Here is a 20039-nt window from a genome sequence, read left to right as displayed (position 1 = left end):
GTAAATTGGACATTTTAATATTGGGATCCTATTCCGACATTGGTTTTCAAAGCAAGTATACCAGCCCCATCAGGTCTAATATCCATTTACTGGCATGCATGTATTGTATAATCTGCTGATCCCGGGTAACTTCTGTGACGGTGTTCTTTTAGGTTGCAGACTATAGTTTAGGGCAGTAAGTAGGCGCTTCTGAATTTGCATTGCAGAGACTGTGCTGAGCCCGCGGCAGTGCGGTATACACGGTGTAATCCAGCCCATGTTTGGGTTTACTATGTGCAGCCCCACATTCACATGTCACTACTCGGGTTGTAAGTGTCTCCGAGCAGTATGGTTTGCCCTCCGTTTCCTCCCATATTGTTTCCTCGTGTGGCCGTACGTCTGGGGGGACCGCTCGCTGGGCTCCAGGCTGTGATGACACCCACTCACAAGTGGGAAATGCCTTGCATATCTTCAGAGGTTGCTCAGAGCCTTCGGTGAGGTCAGTGTGTTTCCTCCCTGCCTCATCACTTTGTTTCCAATCCTTAAATGTAAATTTAGACTGAAATGGGTTTTCCGCAAAAATCTCATTAATACGGCAGCGAGAAATGTTTCAGATGAATGTTGCCGAGTCTTTGGCCAAGGGTGAGTTTGGCCTTGAGCTGTAAATCTACAAGACTAGGGAAACTGCCTGAAGACCCTCAAGTCTGTATAATGGGTCACTAGGGCCACACCACCTAACCTCTCGGCCTGCACTAGTAATCAGATATTTCTACCAAGCCTACATTATTAATAGATCCTGCAGACCTGATTTAGGCTGGTGTGTGTACTTTAAAACCCCATGTCAGAATTACTGTACAATCCTTGTTTAAAGTATAATCTCAGCCTCTTCCCACTGAGCTTTGACAGTCAGTGTCCCTCCCCCCTGCTGAAATCTCACCCTGCTCAGTACAAGCTGCAGCAGTCGTTCAGGTTGGGTGTCAGGCTGGTCAGAGACTACGTTTGGACTCATAAAATGCACTTGTAAGATGATTATACAGTCATTGACATGTATTTTCAAAGTAAGTACACCCGCCTCATCAGGTCAGAGGTTTATTTCATAATCTACACACTTTTTATTGGGAAATTTGGATTGTCATCTTTAGCACATCAATTTGCTGTCCACATTACCTATTGAGTAATGGCTGATTCTGATCTTCAAAATCTGATCAGAATAGGACCTGCTCTGTGTCTCACGGATCTCATTCTCGGATCTGTGATTTTTAACATCTCTGAATACAGCCACTATACTCCATGGTAAGTGCCATCAGAATGTGTGTATGTAGCCTATAAGATGTGATAGATCATATGTGTAAAGGATGTGCTGCAGGAAGAAATAAAGACAAGTCGCCTGTAAAGGGAATCTGAGCCCAGCATAATGTGGGAGTTCAGACCCTGATTTCAGTGATGGGTCACTTATTAGGCTGTGTGCTGTAGTTTCAATACAATCAGTGTTTTAATCAACTGTACCGTCACATGCAATCCTGGCCAGATAATCTGTATAACCCTGCCCCCACCACTGATTAGTAGTTTGCTGACAATGCCAGCTTCCTGTGTATACGGCAATCAGTGGTGTGGGCGGGGCTACACATCTCTGCTTTCTTAGCACTGTTGTATCTACAGAAGAGAAAACAGGGATTTTATCCAAACCACACCAAGCAGCCCAGTAAGTGATACATCACTGTAATTGGGCTCTCTGCCCCTACGTCATGCTGCTTTCACATTTCATAACAAAAACTTGCTGACAGATTGACTTTAAAGTCTAGGGGCAAGTGAGTTGCATGCGCATTACAACCTGCGACAAAGAACCGGACACATTTGGAGACCTTTTCGATTCTGTTGCGGTAGGTCTCCACTCGCAATGTGACACCATGTGAGAGTATTAGATGCGATGTCACGCGGCACATGTCAGTGTAGCCCTAGCCTTAGGAAAGCTAAGGAAATACGATAAGACAACTGGAGATCATAGTAAGTCGCAGCCTGTTACATGATTACATGAGCATTGTCTGGTTGGTGGAGTACAGGCTGTGTGTGAACCGGACCGTAAAACCTCCATGCACCGCAGTCCAAGCAGCCCTGCATAGATTATGTATGTGTGTGTGTATATATATATATATATATATATATATATAATATATATATATATATATATATATATATATATATATATATATATATATATATATATATATATATATATATATATATATATATATATATATATATATATATATATATATATATATATATATATATATATATATATATATATATATATATATATATATATATATATAGAGATATAGATATAGAGATATATTATATATATATATCACCTTTATAGTCTTCACTCACTTTTTGTCCTCGTTTTGTAATCCCCCCCCCGCCAAAGTAGCATATTGTAATGTAATAATCCCGTGTCATCTAGGGATCTAAAACAAGTCTGTGACGATCAGATGCAGTGCATTGTAAAGCAGTCCTGTAGGTGTAGCAGAAAGCATACATTCAGAAAAGATATTTAAAGGGCATCTGTCAGCACAAAATGACTGTCCAAACCAAGCACAGTTGATTGGCGCACCCTTGGTGTGGCCGAGCAGTTCGGTGCACCTTCCCACCTACTTGTTTTCCTTCTATCTTCTCCGTTTTCGTCTTCTTTGATGGCTCTGGTTTTAATAGAGCCAAAAATTTGGAAAATGAGTATGTGGGAAGGTGCACTAAACTGCTCGGCTACACCCAGGGTGCACCAATCGTGCTTGGTTTGGACAGGCTCGCCCTAAAGCTGGGGCTACTGGACAATTTTGGCCTCAACATTGACCAGCGTTGGACATCTCCTTTCCCCGTAATGATTGGGTGTGTGGTCACATTGCCATGATCAATATTTTGGTCTAAAGAAACCAAAACCTAATGGATTTCTGTAAAATTTTGCATTGCGCCAACTTGCGTGGCAGATGAAAGCCCGGGCATCAGCTGCTGCTTGTAGTAAGTGCAGGCTTCCTATATTGCGGTAATGGCCTATGGGCCGCCTGGTATATTGAATACCTATGATCCATTTATTGGACCAGTTTTGCTGGTGAGCAGCCTTTAGTGCAGCCTTTCCAAGAAGTCAGGTAAGGCAGAGTTCAGGTATGTGTTCCTCAGCTGCTGCACACTTGGTATTGGTTTGTACTTGTCTGCGCTGCTTCATCAGTCCGTACTATCCAGGCGGCTGCTGGGGCCCGCAGACAATTTTACCTTATTTACTGCTTTTTCCTAGATTTATAGTAGTTAGAAGTCCTCATTTTTCAGGGTGTCTTATTACTGCAGGTCCCTCCACTAGATCGTATTGTGGCATGTTACTTAGACCTCGAGTACCCATACAATCGTTAGTGGGGGCAGACATGCAGTTGACATTACTGAGGCGGTTAGCTTATACATCTAGACAGCTTTTGGTGGAATCCGTTCTTCTATCGATGGTAGAGATGGTGTAAGGCTAGTTTCACACTTGCGTTGGGTTGAATCCGCTGGGTCCGTTGCTGCGTCTTTTTGACGCATCCGTTATTTTTGTGGTGTCAACGGATGCAACGGGTCCATTATTTCACAGGAATCAGCTGATTCCTGTGAAATAACGGACCGTTGCATCCGTTTGGCGTCCGTCTAACGGAATCAGTCGGCTCTGTTTTATTTCTTTTTTAATTTTTTTTCATTCTGGGCATGCTCAGTAGAAATTAGCAGAATCCAGCAGCGGATTCCGTTGTTAAGCACTTAGCAACGGAATCCGCTACCATAGGGAACCATTATAAATTTTAACGGAACAAACGGAATCCGTTGGTTCGCATCATTTTGACACAAGCATTTAACGTTACATTCTGCGTTGCTTCCGCTCGGCGGAAGCAACGGAGCGTCGGCCAACGGAAGCAACGCAGGTACTTTTGGCACAATCCGTCATCAATACAAGTCTATGGGAAACAACGGAATCCGTTAACGGATTCCGCTGTTTCCCAAGACAGCGGATTGCGCCAAAAAAAACAACGCAAGTGTGAAAGTACCCTAAAACAATTTGCAGGATCCGTTCCAGCGGGCAGGTCAGTAATGTCTGCTTGGACGCGGTCGCCTCCCGGCAGTGTGCCTGCTTGGACGCGGTCGCCTCCCGGCAGTGTGCCTGCTTGGACGCGGTCGCCTCCCGGCAGTGTGCCTGCTTGGACGCGGTCGCCTCCCGGCCTTCGCATCTTTTCTTCTCATGTTTGTCATGCTGGCTAACCAAATCCGGAGCCATGGTGTCATCCGGTAAGAGGCAGTGTACAGGACTCCCGTCTGACTGCCACAGGTTACTGCACATGTCCTGCTAAGGCTACTTTCACACATCCGGCTGTAGCAGTGCCGCACAATCCGGCGCTTTGCTGAAAAAACGAAACCTTTTTTTGCCGCCGGTTTCGTTTTTTCGAGCATTGACTTGCATTGGCGCCGTATTGTGCCGCATGGGCTTGCATTCCATCCGGTTTTTGCCGCATGCGGCAGATTTAGCCGATGCGGCGGCCGGATGGAACGTTCCCTGGCATGTTTTTTTGCTCCGGCAAAAATAACGCATCGCGACGCATCCGGCCGCTGCCCATTTTTCAATGCAAGCCTATGGACGCCGGATGCGGCAAAGACAGCATCCAGACGCCGCATGCGGTTTCTTCCACTGCGCATGGTCAGTAGCGTGCCGCAACCGGAAAAAAAACGGACGGGCCGCATGTAAAAACTTGTGCAAAGGATGTGGTGTTTTCGCCGCATCCGTTGCATAGGTTTCACAGCCGGATTGAGCCGCACTGCTAAAACCAGATGTGTGAAAGTAGCCTTAACGATCTGCACCAACTCTCAGCTTTGGCTGCGAGTCCCTACACATGAACACTTATACAGTATGAGAAATGTAGGACGCTGCCGCACACCTCTTGGCCTTTTATTTTTTCTGCAGCCTTTTCTTTGCTGACAGTTGAGAGACCCCTGCCAAGCAGCATATGGTGGTCATAAATTACCAGGTTGGGAAACTTTAATGTGTATGGGGCTTTAGGATACATTCACACAAATTCTAATCTGCAGATTTTGTCCTATGAAGAGTAAAATCCGCAGCATATATTAGCCATGCTTTAGCTTAATCCGCACCATAGGTCCATTTCCGTTGCAGATTTTTTGCAGCTCTCATCCACTTTGCTGCATATCTATCACCTGTGGGATCCGTGGCCCCATTCGGCCACACAATGCCCCGATCTGAGACCCCCGCGCTGCCAGCGCCATATACCAGCATCATGATAAAATATACTTTTTGTATTTGCCCCATGGCACATAAACCCTCAGTCTATAATCGCAATTGTAATTGTGCCTAATTGCCACAGATCCATTGCAGGTATTAATCTGCAGCAATCGATCGCACTTCATACACTTCCCTTTATTTGTGAGCCCCATTGCAGACACACTGTGATGATATCTGTACACCGCCCTGGAATATGTTGGAGCTTTAGGACTCCGACTTGATGTAGGATATTCCGTCCCCCGTAGGTTTCCACGCACCACATTGTGGCCATACGTCCAGGACTCTTAAGGTAAAGACCCGGCAATCCCCTCCGGTGCAGTCACTGAGCAGAGCACTTTTCTGCTTTCAGCACAGACCACTTCCGATCTTACCCACATTTTTTCCGTTACGCCTGAAAATCTGCATGACTACTTGCCGCAATCCCCGGGCTGAGGTTTCCACTGCTCTTCAGTGAGCTCTGGTGGGATGTGAGGCACAGGCGCCGGTCAGGCCCCTCCCGCAGAGCAGGGGATGGCAGGCATGGCCGCCCTGCTCTCCTGCATTCCCAGACTGGTCCCAGTCTGCCCTGCATTCCCAGTTGTGGATGTCATCAGGAGGGACTGCATTCCTTATCTCAGGCGCAGGCTTTCCTGTCTGCTGCATGTGACTTCTTCCACCACCTCCATTGTCCTATTCAGCCCTACGGCTGCCATGTTGCGGTCCGTATGTCGTAACGTGTGAGTGTGTGATGTAGTGATCTCGAGGGGAGAGGGTTTGGAGGGGGGACATGCTGTTATGTAATCATATTTGGAATCCTATTTACATTCATAAGAACACTCCATCCCGCTCATCGGGCCGTGTACGGTAAACATGCCGCCGAACGGGCAAAATACTTATCCATAGGCTAATCGATCTTGTGCCGGCATAAAAAAAAAATCATTTTTCTCGGCAGCACATTCCTGTTTGGATAATGTTTTGCTATGGACAGATTGATCCTATTAATCATTTTGTCCGGCTTTATATGGTCATTCGGCGCTTGTAAATTTTGTCCTTGTATATGGCCACCTTACACTGTTACCCTTAGCTCTTGTATGTGCACAGGGCATCTTTAAAACACCGGCGAAACTGCTTCAGGAAATGGCTTCTATATATATATATATATATATATATATATATATATATATATATATATATATATATATATATATATATATATATATATATATATATATATATATATATATATATATATATATATATATATATATATATATATATATATATATATATATATATATATATATATATATATATATATATATATATATATATATATATATATATATATATATATATATTGTACATACATACATACATACATACACACACACACACACACACACACACACACACACACACACACACACACACACACACACACACACACACACACACACAATATTACGCTACTTCTTCCTTCAGGGGTTTGGAAAGCATCAAGCGCTTAAATGAAGTATCCTGTTCATTCTTCTTAGTTTGGAAGACGTCTCCTCGATATACAAAAACAACGGCGAAACCGTGTGTGTGTATGTATATGTGTGTGTATATATATATGTATGTATGTGTATGTATATATATATTCGCCGTTGTATTTGCATATCGAGGAGACGTCTTCCAAACAAAGAAGAATGAACAGGATACTTCATTTAAGCGCTTGATGCTTTCCAAACCCCTGAAGTGGTTGGAAGAAGTAGCGTAAGACTGAGCATGTGCACAGCATGGCTGTTTTTACATTGCGGTGCAATATCTTCATTTTATTGCTCTGGATTAGCAGCGCTTCTTCACGGGGTTCCAAGCAGAATCAACCAGAAAAGACTGTTGTGTGTCTGTACCCAGATATTGCTGATCATGAGCGTTTTGGCATCAGTTGGAAATTACATGCAACCTATTATGTAGGCAGACAATTGTCTGCCCCCCCCCCCCCCCCATTGGGTTTGATTGTCTTGTGTATGATGTACAATGTAGACACTGCACTCTCCTATTCAAAGAACGAGGTATATAAAGACCAACAAAATTGTTTTAGTTCAAAAAAGGTTATTTTTTGTTTTTTATTTTTGTATTTTCAAAGCTATAGGGCAATAAAGTGACAATAATACATATGGTGGGACGTTTCGGCCACAACACTGGCCTTCTTCACGCCGTATTTACACTGTAAAAAGGGGGGTAAAAAATAAGACAAAATCAATATACATGAAAAAGGAGGGAAAAGAGGAAGAGGGGTTTTTTACATATAGATACATATATACATTATTAGGTTATTTCTGCTCATAGTGAAGGATCTTTTTCCATGTCATTGTCAAATCATTGGATGCATAATCTGCAACTTTATACTGTAAGTTACAATAAATGAATGAGTACAAGGTAGAGCAATGGCGACAATAGGAAAGGTGGTAATACAGCACCTACCTCCAAAGAAGTGAAGGAAACTAATCTCCAATAGATGTAAGGAGTGTGTATAGAGAAATGTAGAGTAGGGGAACACCCTAGGTATTATTTTTCTATTTGTCACGGAAGGCAATTCCTGCAAATAAAAGGTAAACAGGGTGAGATTGGAGTCAATGGAACCCATGACTAAGGTGAGTATACCCAGATGAGCATACCTGGTGGATAGGAGGTCTCAGGGTACGGTTATTCTGGAAAGGTCTAGTGAGTATATCAGAGGAGCATTTTAACTTATGGTTTCTGGGAAAAAGGAAGGAGAGTCAGAGTGGATTTTGACAAGGAGGTTAATATATATGGTGTTTCGACCAATTACCTTATGGTAATGCACCACCTTAAATCAGTAATTATTGAAGTAGTGTAGAGACCTAGTTTGGACTTAGTATTTTCAGATATGGGATCACGTTTTTTGTCCTGAAAGGCAGAGTGCATATACTATTAGGAGGTGCATTGTAACTTGAAATAAGAGGTTAGCAGGGAGCAAGTGGTACCTTAATGGACTCCACATGTAGAATATAGATATAAGCATGCACTGAAAGGGTCCTTATAATGCGTAATTCCTATAAGGAGAAATAGGCAGAGCTGATTCAGGATAATAAAATGCACATAATGCCACTGGTGTGGAATGTAGGAATATTATACCTTTGAGCCGTCCAGTATATTATCCACCACTTGCAGAGAAGGGGAGTGTGTAGAAAACAACTTGCTATTGCCTAGAGGAGGTAATATGTAACAGGGTAGGCACTAGGACATATAGATCCTGATATTATGGAGCTGTTTAACCCAATCCACATTACCTGTATAGTCCTTATATGGGCGACATGTGAAGGGCGATTTGAGGTGTCCCTCTATAGGATGAAAAATCGGAGTTTAGGGGAATGCAGGCAGTGATGAAGTAGGTGATCTGGATAGACGGGGTGTAGTGTCGCATCCTACCTTGGAAGGCCGTCTTCCCAGACTGTGGCTGCTGCAACTGGGAATTGAATCTGCCGGCTATTTACCTCCGAAAAACGGAAGTGACATCAGACGCCGGCGCATGCGCAGTAGCGTAATGCGCTCGTATTAGAATACATATCGTACCGTTAGGTCTATAATAGAGGAGCCGGCGCCTGCGCAGTTGGTAGTTTTTTGTACATAGTAGAATAATCGTGCTGGGAAGACGCCTTTCCTTAATGTTCATGTTTGTGTGTTAATACAATAGTATGAGGTTACAGGTTAAGAGCGGGGGATAGGAGCTGGCAGGAATAGCACAGAAACAAGTGTCCGTATCAAATCATAAACGGCACATATACATAATAGCAATTGGAAAGCAGGGTACATGCATGCTGCGAGTAGGAACACAGATATAAGCAGTGTGTCGTATTAGTATCGCTTATGTGTTCTCCTTAAGACCTACAAAGGAAAAGGTTAATGCATAACATATAAGGGTCCCAATATGCTACTAAGTGCGAGAACAGTACAGTGTCTATAATCTATCGTGATGCTAAAATATACTTTACCATCTGATTGTGAGTGCGCAGTGAAGGCAGCAGTGGTGGTAGAAATTTTTCTTAGGTTTTCTGTAGGGAATTATAAGAAATCAGCACTTAAGTATGTCATAGAGAACGATTATAGATATGTATACGTTAAGTTGGCCAGTCCATTTCCCTATTCAGCCCTTTGGGTGCTAGGGTTTCAAGTTTATAGATCCAGAAACTTTCCCTTTTTTTCAGTAGTTCTATGTGGTTGCCGCCACGTCTAGGCCTTTGTACTCTATCGATAACCTGAAACCGCAATTGCGCCACACTGTGTCTGGCCTCTTGAAAATGAGAAGGGATGGGAAGCCATACTTTACCACATCTAATTGTAGATTTGTGGCTGGCAATTCTGTCACCTACATGTTGCGTAGTTTCACCGACATATAGCAAACCACAGGGACATTTGATTAAGTATATCACAAAATTGCTTTCGCATGTGAAGTGTTCTTTGATGTGGAAGCTTTTGCCGGACCTGGGATGTACAAAATGGTCACCCTTGATGACATTCGAACAAGAGGCGCAACTAAGACATGGAAAGGTGCCAGTGCGTTTTGGCGCCAGGAGTGTTTGGGTGTTGGATCTGTCACTGCCCACATCAGCTTTAACCAGGGCATCCTTAATATTTGGTGGTCTCCTTTTACACATTATTGGGGGGAGAATAAATGCTCCTATATCTGGGTACGCCTTTTTCAGCAGAGGCCAGTGTCGATGAATGATGTTGTATACTAGAGGCATGGAGGGGTGATGTGTATGTACAAATGGAATCCTGTCATACTTAATTGTCTCCTCTCCCAGGGGAGTAGGGAGAAGAGCCCTTTCCTTCTCTGCTCTTAGTAAGGATTCAGGGTAATTCCGTGTCATGAACCTCTCAGTCATCTCTTCCAGTCTTTGTTCTCTCGTGGTATCGTCCGATACTATACGGGTAATTCTTTTGAATTGCGACCTCGGCAAGCTATTTTTGATGGATTTTGGGTGGCAGCTGCTGTACAGGAGCATGCAATTACGGTCCGTGGGCTTGCGGTATAGGTCAGTGGATAAACGACCAATGTCATCTTTTCTTATATATGTGTCGAGGAAATTAATTTCCCTTGAATGGTAGTTCAGAGTGAATTTAATCTCCGGCCATACGTTATTGATATATTTATCAAAGTTTAGTAGGCTTGTAATGTCCCCCTGCCAGATGCAGAATACATCGTCGATGTAACGGACCCAAAGAAGGGCCAGTTCATCGAATGATGGATAAGAGTAAATGTATCGATTTTCAAAGAAATCCATAAAGAGGTTTGCATACGCCGGGGCTACATTTGATCCCATCGCGGTCCCGTGGCATTGGATATAGAAATCATCCTTGAATAGAAAATAATTCTCATTCAGGACCAGCTCCAAAAGAGCCATGATGAAATCAACTGTGTCCTGTTCAAAGTTAGTGTCATCCAATGCCATTTTCGTGGCTCTGATCCCTTTAGCATGTGAGATAGAAGTATAAAGGCTAGCGACGTCCCATGTACAGAGGAGGTTGTTAGGGGATATTAGACCTAAGCTTCTGATTTTCTGGAGAAAATTATTCGTATCCAATATAAAGGACCTGGTTTTTTTGGTCAGAGGGGTAAGTATTTTCTCGAGGTAGATGGAAAGGGGTGAGAGGATAGACTCAGTGGATGCTACGATAGGCCGACCGGGGGGGTTGGTGAGTGACTTATGTATTTTAGGTAATACGTAAAAGACGGGAGTTATGGGATGTGCTTTAGTTAGGAAGGAACGAGTGGAGGAGTCAATAGTACCTTTGTCTTGATAGATAGTTAGCAAATTCTGAATTTTATGTTGAATTTTGAAAACTGGATCGAATGATATTTTTTGGTAGGTGGAAGTATCATCAAGTTGGCGTTTCACTTCTTTTATGTAGTCATGTGTATTCAGAATCACAATGGCCCCTCCTTTATCAGCCGGCTTGAGGGTTATCATTTTATTGTTCCTCAATGTTGCTATAGCCAGTTTTTCAGATTTACTGATGTTGCTGTGTGTCGGGTAAAAACCCAGTTTATGCTCATGAATATTGTCTTTAATATCACGGTCGACCAGTGATATGAAGGTTTCTACTGCGTGGTTGGTTTTAGGTGGCATAAAGGAACTAGGGTTATATAGACCCAGTGTTCTAATATTGGTCTCCTTAGATGGTGCTGGTGGGTTCCTAGCTTGTGAGGGATTAGTGCCAAAGTGAGTTTTAAGTCTAATGGATCTATAAAACCTCTGGATGTCATTTTCTAAGGTAAAAGCATCCCACCTAGGTGTGGGGCAAAAAGTGAGCCCTTTATTCAATACCGCTAACTCGTCTGGTGCCAGGGTGTAATCGGAAATGTTGATAACTAAATTGGGACCCTTACCTGTGATCGCAAGGTCATTGCCCAGTCTCCGCCTCCCCCTCTTCGACCTCCTCGTTGGTTTGTTTTTCTTTTCCCAAGTCCTAAAAAAGGTGCTGCACTCGTATGGCTGCCACTGGATTCGCTTCCGGATGAGGCTGAATGATAGTTCGGTGGTCTTCTCCATTGGCGTGTGTTGTTTGTTTGCCAATCTTTCCATCTGTAGACTCTATTCTGTAGATAATCGTCAGTATCTCTCTGAAACTTCTGTCTTTTCTTATCCTCTAGATTTTTCTTGAATTCTTTCAGGGTATCGTCCGCTTTCTTCCTGAAGGTGGCAAGGTCTCCAGGGGTCAGGCTATCCGCTAGTTGGGATTCTATGGTGATTATTTTGTCTTTAGATTCTTTAATGGCAATTTGGAGATGTTCAATAGTTAGGACAATTATATCCAAAGAACATTTATTCAAAATTTGTTGGTACTTTTTACAGTAGTCCTCGTTGTTTGAAAAAAGAGTGGGTCTCAAATTGCATCTAAGGCCCCTTGGGATACGACTTTGTCTAAAGTATTCTGCTAGGGTGGTACAGTGGAGATCGAGGGAAATTAATGTGCGATTCTCCTTTTCCCAATCTCTAGACCTAACCTCTCTAATCGGGATCTTAAGGAATTCGGTAGAGTTAGTAACTTGGGATAGTATATTGTTACAGGTAGTATCATCATATGCAAAAGTGTCCGAAGACATGGAAAAAAGCTGGTGCAGTACACCAAGAACAATACGTTAACTAGAAAAATATGGTGTGCACTCAGTTATTGGTAAATTGATGGAGGTGCTAGTGAGTGGACCGAGGTCCAGACTATCAAGTACAATGTAGACACTGCACTCTCCTATTCAAAGAACGAGGTATATAAAGACCAACAAAATTGTTTTAGTTCAAAAAAGGTTATTTTTTGTTTTTTATTTTTGTATTTTCAAAGCTATAGGGCAATAAAGTGACAATAATACATATGGTGGGACGTTTCGGCCACAACACTGGCCTTCTTCACGCCGTATTTACACTGTAAAAAGGGGGGTAAAAAATAAGACAAAATCAATATACATGAAAAAGGAGGGAAAAGAGGAAGAGGGGTTTTTTACATATAGATACATATATACATTATTAGGTTATTTCTGCTCATAGTGAAGGATCTTTTTCCATGTCATTGTCAAATCATTGGATGCATAATCTGCAACTTTATACTGTAAGTTACAATAAATGAATGAGTACAAGGTAGAGTCCAAACTAGGTCTCTACACTACTTCAATAATTACTGATTTAAGGTGGTGCATTACCATAAGGTAATTGGTCGAAACACCATATATATTAACCTCCTTGTCAAAATCCACTCTGACTCTCCTTCCTTTTTCCCAGAAACCATAAGTTAAAATGCTCCTCTGATATACTCACTAGACCTTTCCAGAATAACCGTACCCTGAGACCTCCTATCCACCAGGTATGCTCATCTGGGTATACTCACCTTAGTCATGGGTTCCATTGACTCCAATCTCACCCTGTTTACCTTTTATTTGCAGGAATTGCCTTCCGTGACAAATAGAAAAATAATACCTAGGGTGTTCCCCTACTCTACATTTCTCTATACACACTCCTTACATCTATTGGAGATTAGTTTCCTTCACTTCTTTGGAGGTAGGTGCTGTATTACCACCTTTCCTATTGTCGCCATTGCTCTACCTTGTACTCATTCATTTATTGTAACTTACAGTATAAAGTTGCAGATTATGCATCCAATGATTTGACAATGACATGGAAAAAGATCCTTCACTATGAGCAGAAATAACCTAATAATGTATATATGTATCTATATGTAAAAAACCCCTCTTCCTCTTTTCCCTCCTTTTTCATGTATATTGATTTTGTCTTATTTTTTACCCCCCTTTTTACAGTGTAAATACGGCGTGAAGAAGGCCAGTGTTGTGGCCGAAACGTCCCACCATATGTATTATTGTCACTTTATTGCCCTATAGCTTTGAAAATACAAAAATAAAAAACAAAAAATAACCTTTTTTGAACTAAAACAATTTTGTTGGTCTTTATATACCTCGTTCTTTGAATAGGAGAGTGCAGTGTCTACATTGTACTTGATAGTCTGGACCTCGGTCCACTCACTAGCACCTCCATCAATTTACCAATAACTGAGTGCACACCATATTTTTCTAGTTAACGTATTGTTCTTGGTGTACTGCACCAGCTTTTTTCCATGTCTTCGGACACTTTTGCATATGATGATACTACCTGTAACAATATACTATCCCAAGTTACTAACTCTACCGAATTCCTTAAGATCCCGATTAGAGAGGTTAGGTCTAGAGATTGGGAAAAGGAGAATCGCACATTAATTTCCCTCGATCTCCACTGTACCACCCTAGCAGAATACTTTAGACAAAGTCGTATCCCAAGGGGCCTTAGATGCAATTTGAGACCCACTCTTTTTTCAAACAACGAGGACTACTGTAAAAAGTACCAACAAATTTTGAATAAATGTTCTTTGGATATAATTGTCCTAACTATTGAACATCTCCAAATTGCCATTAAAGAATCTAAAGACAAAATAATCACCATAGAATCCCAACTAGCGGATAGCCTGACCCCTGGAGACCTTGCCACCTTCAGGAAGAAAGCGGACGATACCCTGAAAGAATTCAAGAAAAATCTAGAGGATAAGAAAAGACAGAAGTTTCAGAGAGATACTGACGATTATCTACAGAATAGAGTCTACAGATGGAAAGATTGGCAAACAAACAACACACGCCAATGGAGAAGACCACCGAACTATCATTCAGCCTCATCCGGAAGCGAATCCAGTGGCAGCCATACGAGTGCAGCACCTTTTTTAGGACTTGGGAAAAGAAAAACAAACCAACGAGGAGGTCGAGGAGGGGGAGGCGGAGACTGGGCAATGACCTTGCGATCACAGGTAAGGGTCCCAATTTAGTTATCAACATTTCCGATTACACCCTGGCACCAGACGAGTTAGCGGTATTGAATAAAGGGCTCACTTTTTGCCCCACACCTAGGTGGGATGCTTTTACCTTAGAAAATGACATCCAGAGGTTTTATAGATCCATTAGACTTAAAACTCACTTTGGCACTAATCCCTCACAAGCTAGGAACCCACCAGCACCATCTAAGGAGACCAATATTAGAACACTGGGTCTATATAACCCTAGTTCCTTTATGCCACCTAAAACCAACCACGCAGTAGAAACCTTCATATCACTGGTCGACCGTGATATTAAAGACAATATTCATGAGCATAAACTGGGTTTTTACCCGACACACAGCAACATCAGTAAATCTGAAAAACTGGCTATAGCAACATTGAGGAACAATAAAATGATAACCCTCAAGCCGGCTGATAAAGGAGGGGCCATTGTGATTCTGAATACACATGACTACATAAAAGAAGTGAAACGCCAACTTGATGATACTTCCACCTACCAAAAAATATCATTCGATCCAGTTTTCAAAATTCAACATAAAATTCAGAATTTGCTAACTATCTATCAAGACAAAGGTACTATTGACTCCTCCACTCGTTCCTTCCTAACTAAAGCACATCCCATAACTCCCGTCTTTTACGTATTACCTAAAATACATAAGTCACTCACCAACCCCCCCGGTCGGCCTATCGTAGCATCCACTGAGTCTATCCTCTCACCCCTTTCCATCTACCTCGAGAAAATACTTACCCCTCTGACCAAAAAAACCAGGTCCTTTATATTGGATACGAATAATTTTCTCCAGAAAATCAGAAGCTTAGGTCTAATATCCCCTAACAACCTCCTCTGTACATGGGACGTCGCTAGCCTTTATACTTCTATCTCACATGCTAAAGGGATCAGAGCCACGAAAATGGCATTGGATGACACTAACTTTGAACAGGACACAGTTGATTTCATCATGGCTCTTTTGGAGCTGGTCCTGAATGAGAATTATTTTCTATTCAAGGATGATTTCTATATCCAATGCCACGGGACCGCGATGGGATCAAATGTAGCCCCGGCGTATGCAAACCTCTTTATGGATTTCTTTGAAAATCGATACATTTACTCTTATCCATCATTCGATGAACTGGCCCTTCTTTGGGTCCGTTACATCGACGATGTATTCTGCATCTGGCAGGGGGACATTACAAGCCTACTAAACTTTGATAAATATATCAATAACGTATGGCCGGAGATTAAATTCACTCTGAACTACCATTCAAGGGAAATTAATTTCCTCGACACATATATAAGAAAAGATGACATTGGTCGTTTATCCACTGACCTATACCGCAAGCCCACGGACCGTAATTGCATGCTCCTGTACAGCAGCTGCCACCCAAAATCCATCAAAAATAGCTTGCCGAGGTCGCAATTCAAAAGAATTACCCGTATAGTATCGGACGATACCACGAGAGAACAAAGACTGGAAGAGATGACTGAGAGGTTCATGACACGGAATTACCCTGAATCCTTACTAAGAGCAGAGAAGGAAAGGGCTCTTCTCCCTACTCCCCTGGGAGAGGAGACAATTAAGTATGACAGGATTCCATTTGTACATACACATCACCCCTCCATGCCTCTAGTATACAACATCATTCATCGACACTGGCCTCTGCTGAAAAAGGCGTACCCAGATATAGGAGCATTTATTCTCCCCCCAATAATGTGTAAAAGGAGACCACCAAATATTAAGGATGCCCTGGTTAAAGCTGATGTGGGCAGTGACAGATCCAACACCCAAACACTCCTGGCGCCAAAACGCACTGGCACCTTTCCATGTCTTAGTTGCGCCTCTTGTTCGAATGTCATCAAGGGTGACCATTTTGTACATCCCAGGTCCGGCAAAAGCTTCCACATCAAAGAACACTTCACATGCGAAAGCAATTTTGTGATATACTTAATCAAATGTCCCTGTGGTTTGCTATATGTCGGTGAAACTACGCAACATGTAGGTGACAGAATTGCCAGCCACAAATCTACAATTAGATGTGGTAAAGTATGGCTTCCCATCCCTTCTCATTTTCAAGAGGCCAGACACAGTGTGGCGCAATTGCGGTTTCAGGTTATCGATAGAGTACAAAGGCCTAGACGTGGCGGCAACCACATAGAACTACTGAAAAAAAGGGAAAGTTTCTGGATCTATAAACTTGAAACCCTAGCACCCAAAGGGCTGAATAGGGAAATGGACTGGCCAACTTAACGTATACATATCTATAATCGTTCTCTATGACATACTTAAGTGCTGATTTCTTATAATTCCCTACAGAAAACCTAAGAAAAATTTCTACCACCACTGCTGCCTTCACTGCGCACTCACAATCAGATGGTAAAGTATATTTTAGCATCACGATAGATTATAGACACTGTACTGTTCTCGCACTTAGTAGCATATTGGGACCCTTATATGTTATGCATTAACCTTTTCCTTTGTAGGTCTTAAGGAGAACACATAAGCGATACTAATACGACACACTGCTTATATCTGTGTTCCTACTCGCAGCATGCATGTACCCTGCTTTCCAATTGCTATTATGTATATGTGCCGTTTATGATTTGATACGGACACTTGTTTCTGTGCTATTCCTGCCAGCTCCTATCCCCCGCTCTTAACCTGTAACCTCATACTATTGTATTAACACACAAACATGAACATTAAGGAAAGGCGTCTTCCCAGCACGATTATTCTACTATGTACAAAAAACTACCAACTACGCAGGCGCCGGCTCCTCTATTATAGACCTAACGGTACGATATGTATTCTAATACGAGCGCATTACGCTACTGCGCATGCGCCGGCGTCTGATGTCACTTCCGTTTTTCGGAGGTAAATAGCCGGCAGATTCAATTCCCAGTTGCAGCAGCCACAGTCTGGGAAGACGGCCTTCCAAGGTAGGATGCGACACTACACCCCGTCTATCCAGATCACCTACTTCATCACTGCCTGCATTCCCCTAAACTCCGATTTTTCATCCTATAGAGGGACACCTCAAATCGCCCTTCACATGTCGCCCATATAAGGACTATACAGGTAATGTGGATTGGGTTAAACAGCTCCATAATATCAGGATCTATATGTCCTAGTGCCTACCCTGTTACATATTACCTCCTCTAGGCAATAGCAAGTTGTTTTCTACACACTCCCCTTCTCTGCAAGTGGTGGATAATATACTGGACGGCTCAAAGGTATAATATTCCTACATTCCACACCAGTGGCATTATGTGCATTTTATTATCCTGAATCAGCTCTGCCTATTTCTCCTTATAGGAATTACGCATTATAAGGACCCTTTCAGTGCATGCTTATATCTATATTCTACATGTGGAGTCCATTAAGGTACCACTTGCTCCCTGCTAACCTCTTATTTCAAGTTACAATGCACCTCCTAATAGTATATGCACTCTGCCTTTCAGGACAAAAAACGTGATCCCATATCTGAAAATACTAAGTCCAAACTAGGTCTCTACACTACTTCAATAATTACTGATTTAAGGTGGTGCATTACCATAAGGTAATTGGTCGAAACACCATATATATTAACCTCCTTGTCAAAATCCACTCTGACTCTCCTTCCTTTTTCCCAGAAACCATAAGTTAAAATGCTCCTCTGATATACTCACTAGACCTTTCCAGAATAACCGTACCCTGAGACCTCCTATCCACCAGGTATGCTCATCTGGGTATACTCACCTTAGTCATGGGTTCCATTGACTCCAATCTCACCCTGTTTACCTTTTATTTGCAGGAATTGCCTTCCGTGACAAATAGAAAAATAATACCTAGGGTGTTCCCCTACTCTACATTTCTCTATACACACTCCTTACATCTATTGGAGATTAGTTTCCTTCACTTCTTTGGAGGTAGGTGCTGTATTACCACCTTTCCTATTGTCGCCATTGCTCTACCTTGTACTCATTCATTTATTGTAACTTACAGTATAAAGTTGCAGATTATGCATCCAATGATTTGACAATGACATGGAAAAAGATCCTTCACTATGAGCAGAAATAACCTAATAATGTATATATGTATCTATATGTAAAAAACCCCTCTTCCTCTTTTCCCTCCTTTTTCATGTATATTGATTTTGTCTTATTTTTTACCCCCCTTTTTACAGTGTAAATACGGCGTGAAGAAGGCCAGTGTTGTGGCCGAAACGTCCCACCATATGTATTATTGTCACTTTATTGCCCTATAGCTTTGAAAATACAAAAATAAAAAACAAAAAATAACCTTTTTTGAACTAAAACAATTTTGTTGGTCTTTATATACCTCGTTCTTTGAATAGGAGAGTGCAGTGTCTACATTGTACTTGATAGTCTGGACCTCGGTCCACTCACTAGCACCTCCATCAATTTACCAATAACTGAGTGCACACCATATTTTTCTAGTTGTGTATGATGTGAGTGATCGATCGGTTGCTGTCTGCTTTCTCCACCCTCCCAAACTATTGTTTCCCCAAAAATAAGACACTCAATTTTTTTTTGTCCCCAAAATGTGCTAGGGCTTGTTCACCCCCCCCCTCCCCAAAAAAAGAGCAGCTCCCCAGAGGAATCATACTTACCCTGAACATCTGCGTCGCTCCCAGGTCCTCCTGAGATCTACAGTGGGTGCTCCCAGCAGTCTACTCAACAGCAGTCTTCCCCCTCCACACACCGTGGCAACACTATGGAATGCGAGGACCTGTATCGATGCGTTTAACGACAAGCGCTTTTGTTCCACTTCGTCCTTGGAGCAGTATCGTATCACTGGATGTGTGTGCATGAGTGCCTGTCCCAACCGCATGTCCCAACCGCAGGTCCCGCGCTGCGTCCCCAACCGCAGGTCCCGCGCTGCGTCCCCAACCGCAGGTCCCGCGCTGCGTCCCCAACCGCAGGTCCCGCGCTGCGTCCCCAACCGCAGGTCCCGCGCTGCGTCCCCAACCGCAGGTCCCGCGCTGCGTCCCCAACCGCAGGTCCCGCGCTGCGTCCCCAACCGCAGGTCCCGCGCTGCGTCCCCAACCGCAGGTCCCGCGCTGCGTCCCCAACCGCAGGTCCCGCGCTGCGTCCCCAACCGCAGGTCCCGCGCTGCGTCCCCAACCGCAGGTCCCGCGCTGCGTCCCCAACCGCAGGTCCCGCGCTGCGTCCCCAACCGCAGGTCCCGCGCTGCGTCCCCAACCGCAGGTCCCGCGCTGCGTCCCCAACCGCAGGTCCCGCGCTGCGTCCCCAACCGCAGGTCCCGCGCTGCGTCCCCAACCGCAGGTCCCGCGAGCATGATTGCAGGGTCTGTCCTCTTCTCTCTTTTGGGGGTGTCTGCATTCTATAATGAAGTGTCCTGCAGTATTTTTTAGCTGCATGGACACATCATTATTGCCTGCAACT

The 20039-nt window shown here is 43.1% G+C and overlaps 1 protein-coding gene across 2 annotated transcripts in view; it reads left to right on the top strand.

Moving 5' to 3' along the window:
- Nucleotides 1–20039, top strand: part of MAML1 (mastermind like transcriptional coactivator 1) — a 95612-nt gene that overhangs the window by 19550 nt on the left and 56023 nt on the right. The gene's annotated exons all lie outside the window — the stretch shown is intronic.

The sequence above is a fragment of the Anomaloglossus baeobatrachus genome, chromosome 4, assembly GCF_048569485.1.
Source record: "Anomaloglossus baeobatrachus isolate aAnoBae1 chromosome 4, aAnoBae1.hap1, whole genome shotgun sequence".
Lineage (NCBI taxonomy): Eukaryota > Metazoa > Chordata > Amphibia > Anura > Aromobatidae > Anomaloglossus > Anomaloglossus baeobatrachus.
The sequence above is the reverse complement of the archived record's forward strand: the minus strand, read 5'-3'. Positions and strand labels throughout refer to the sequence as shown.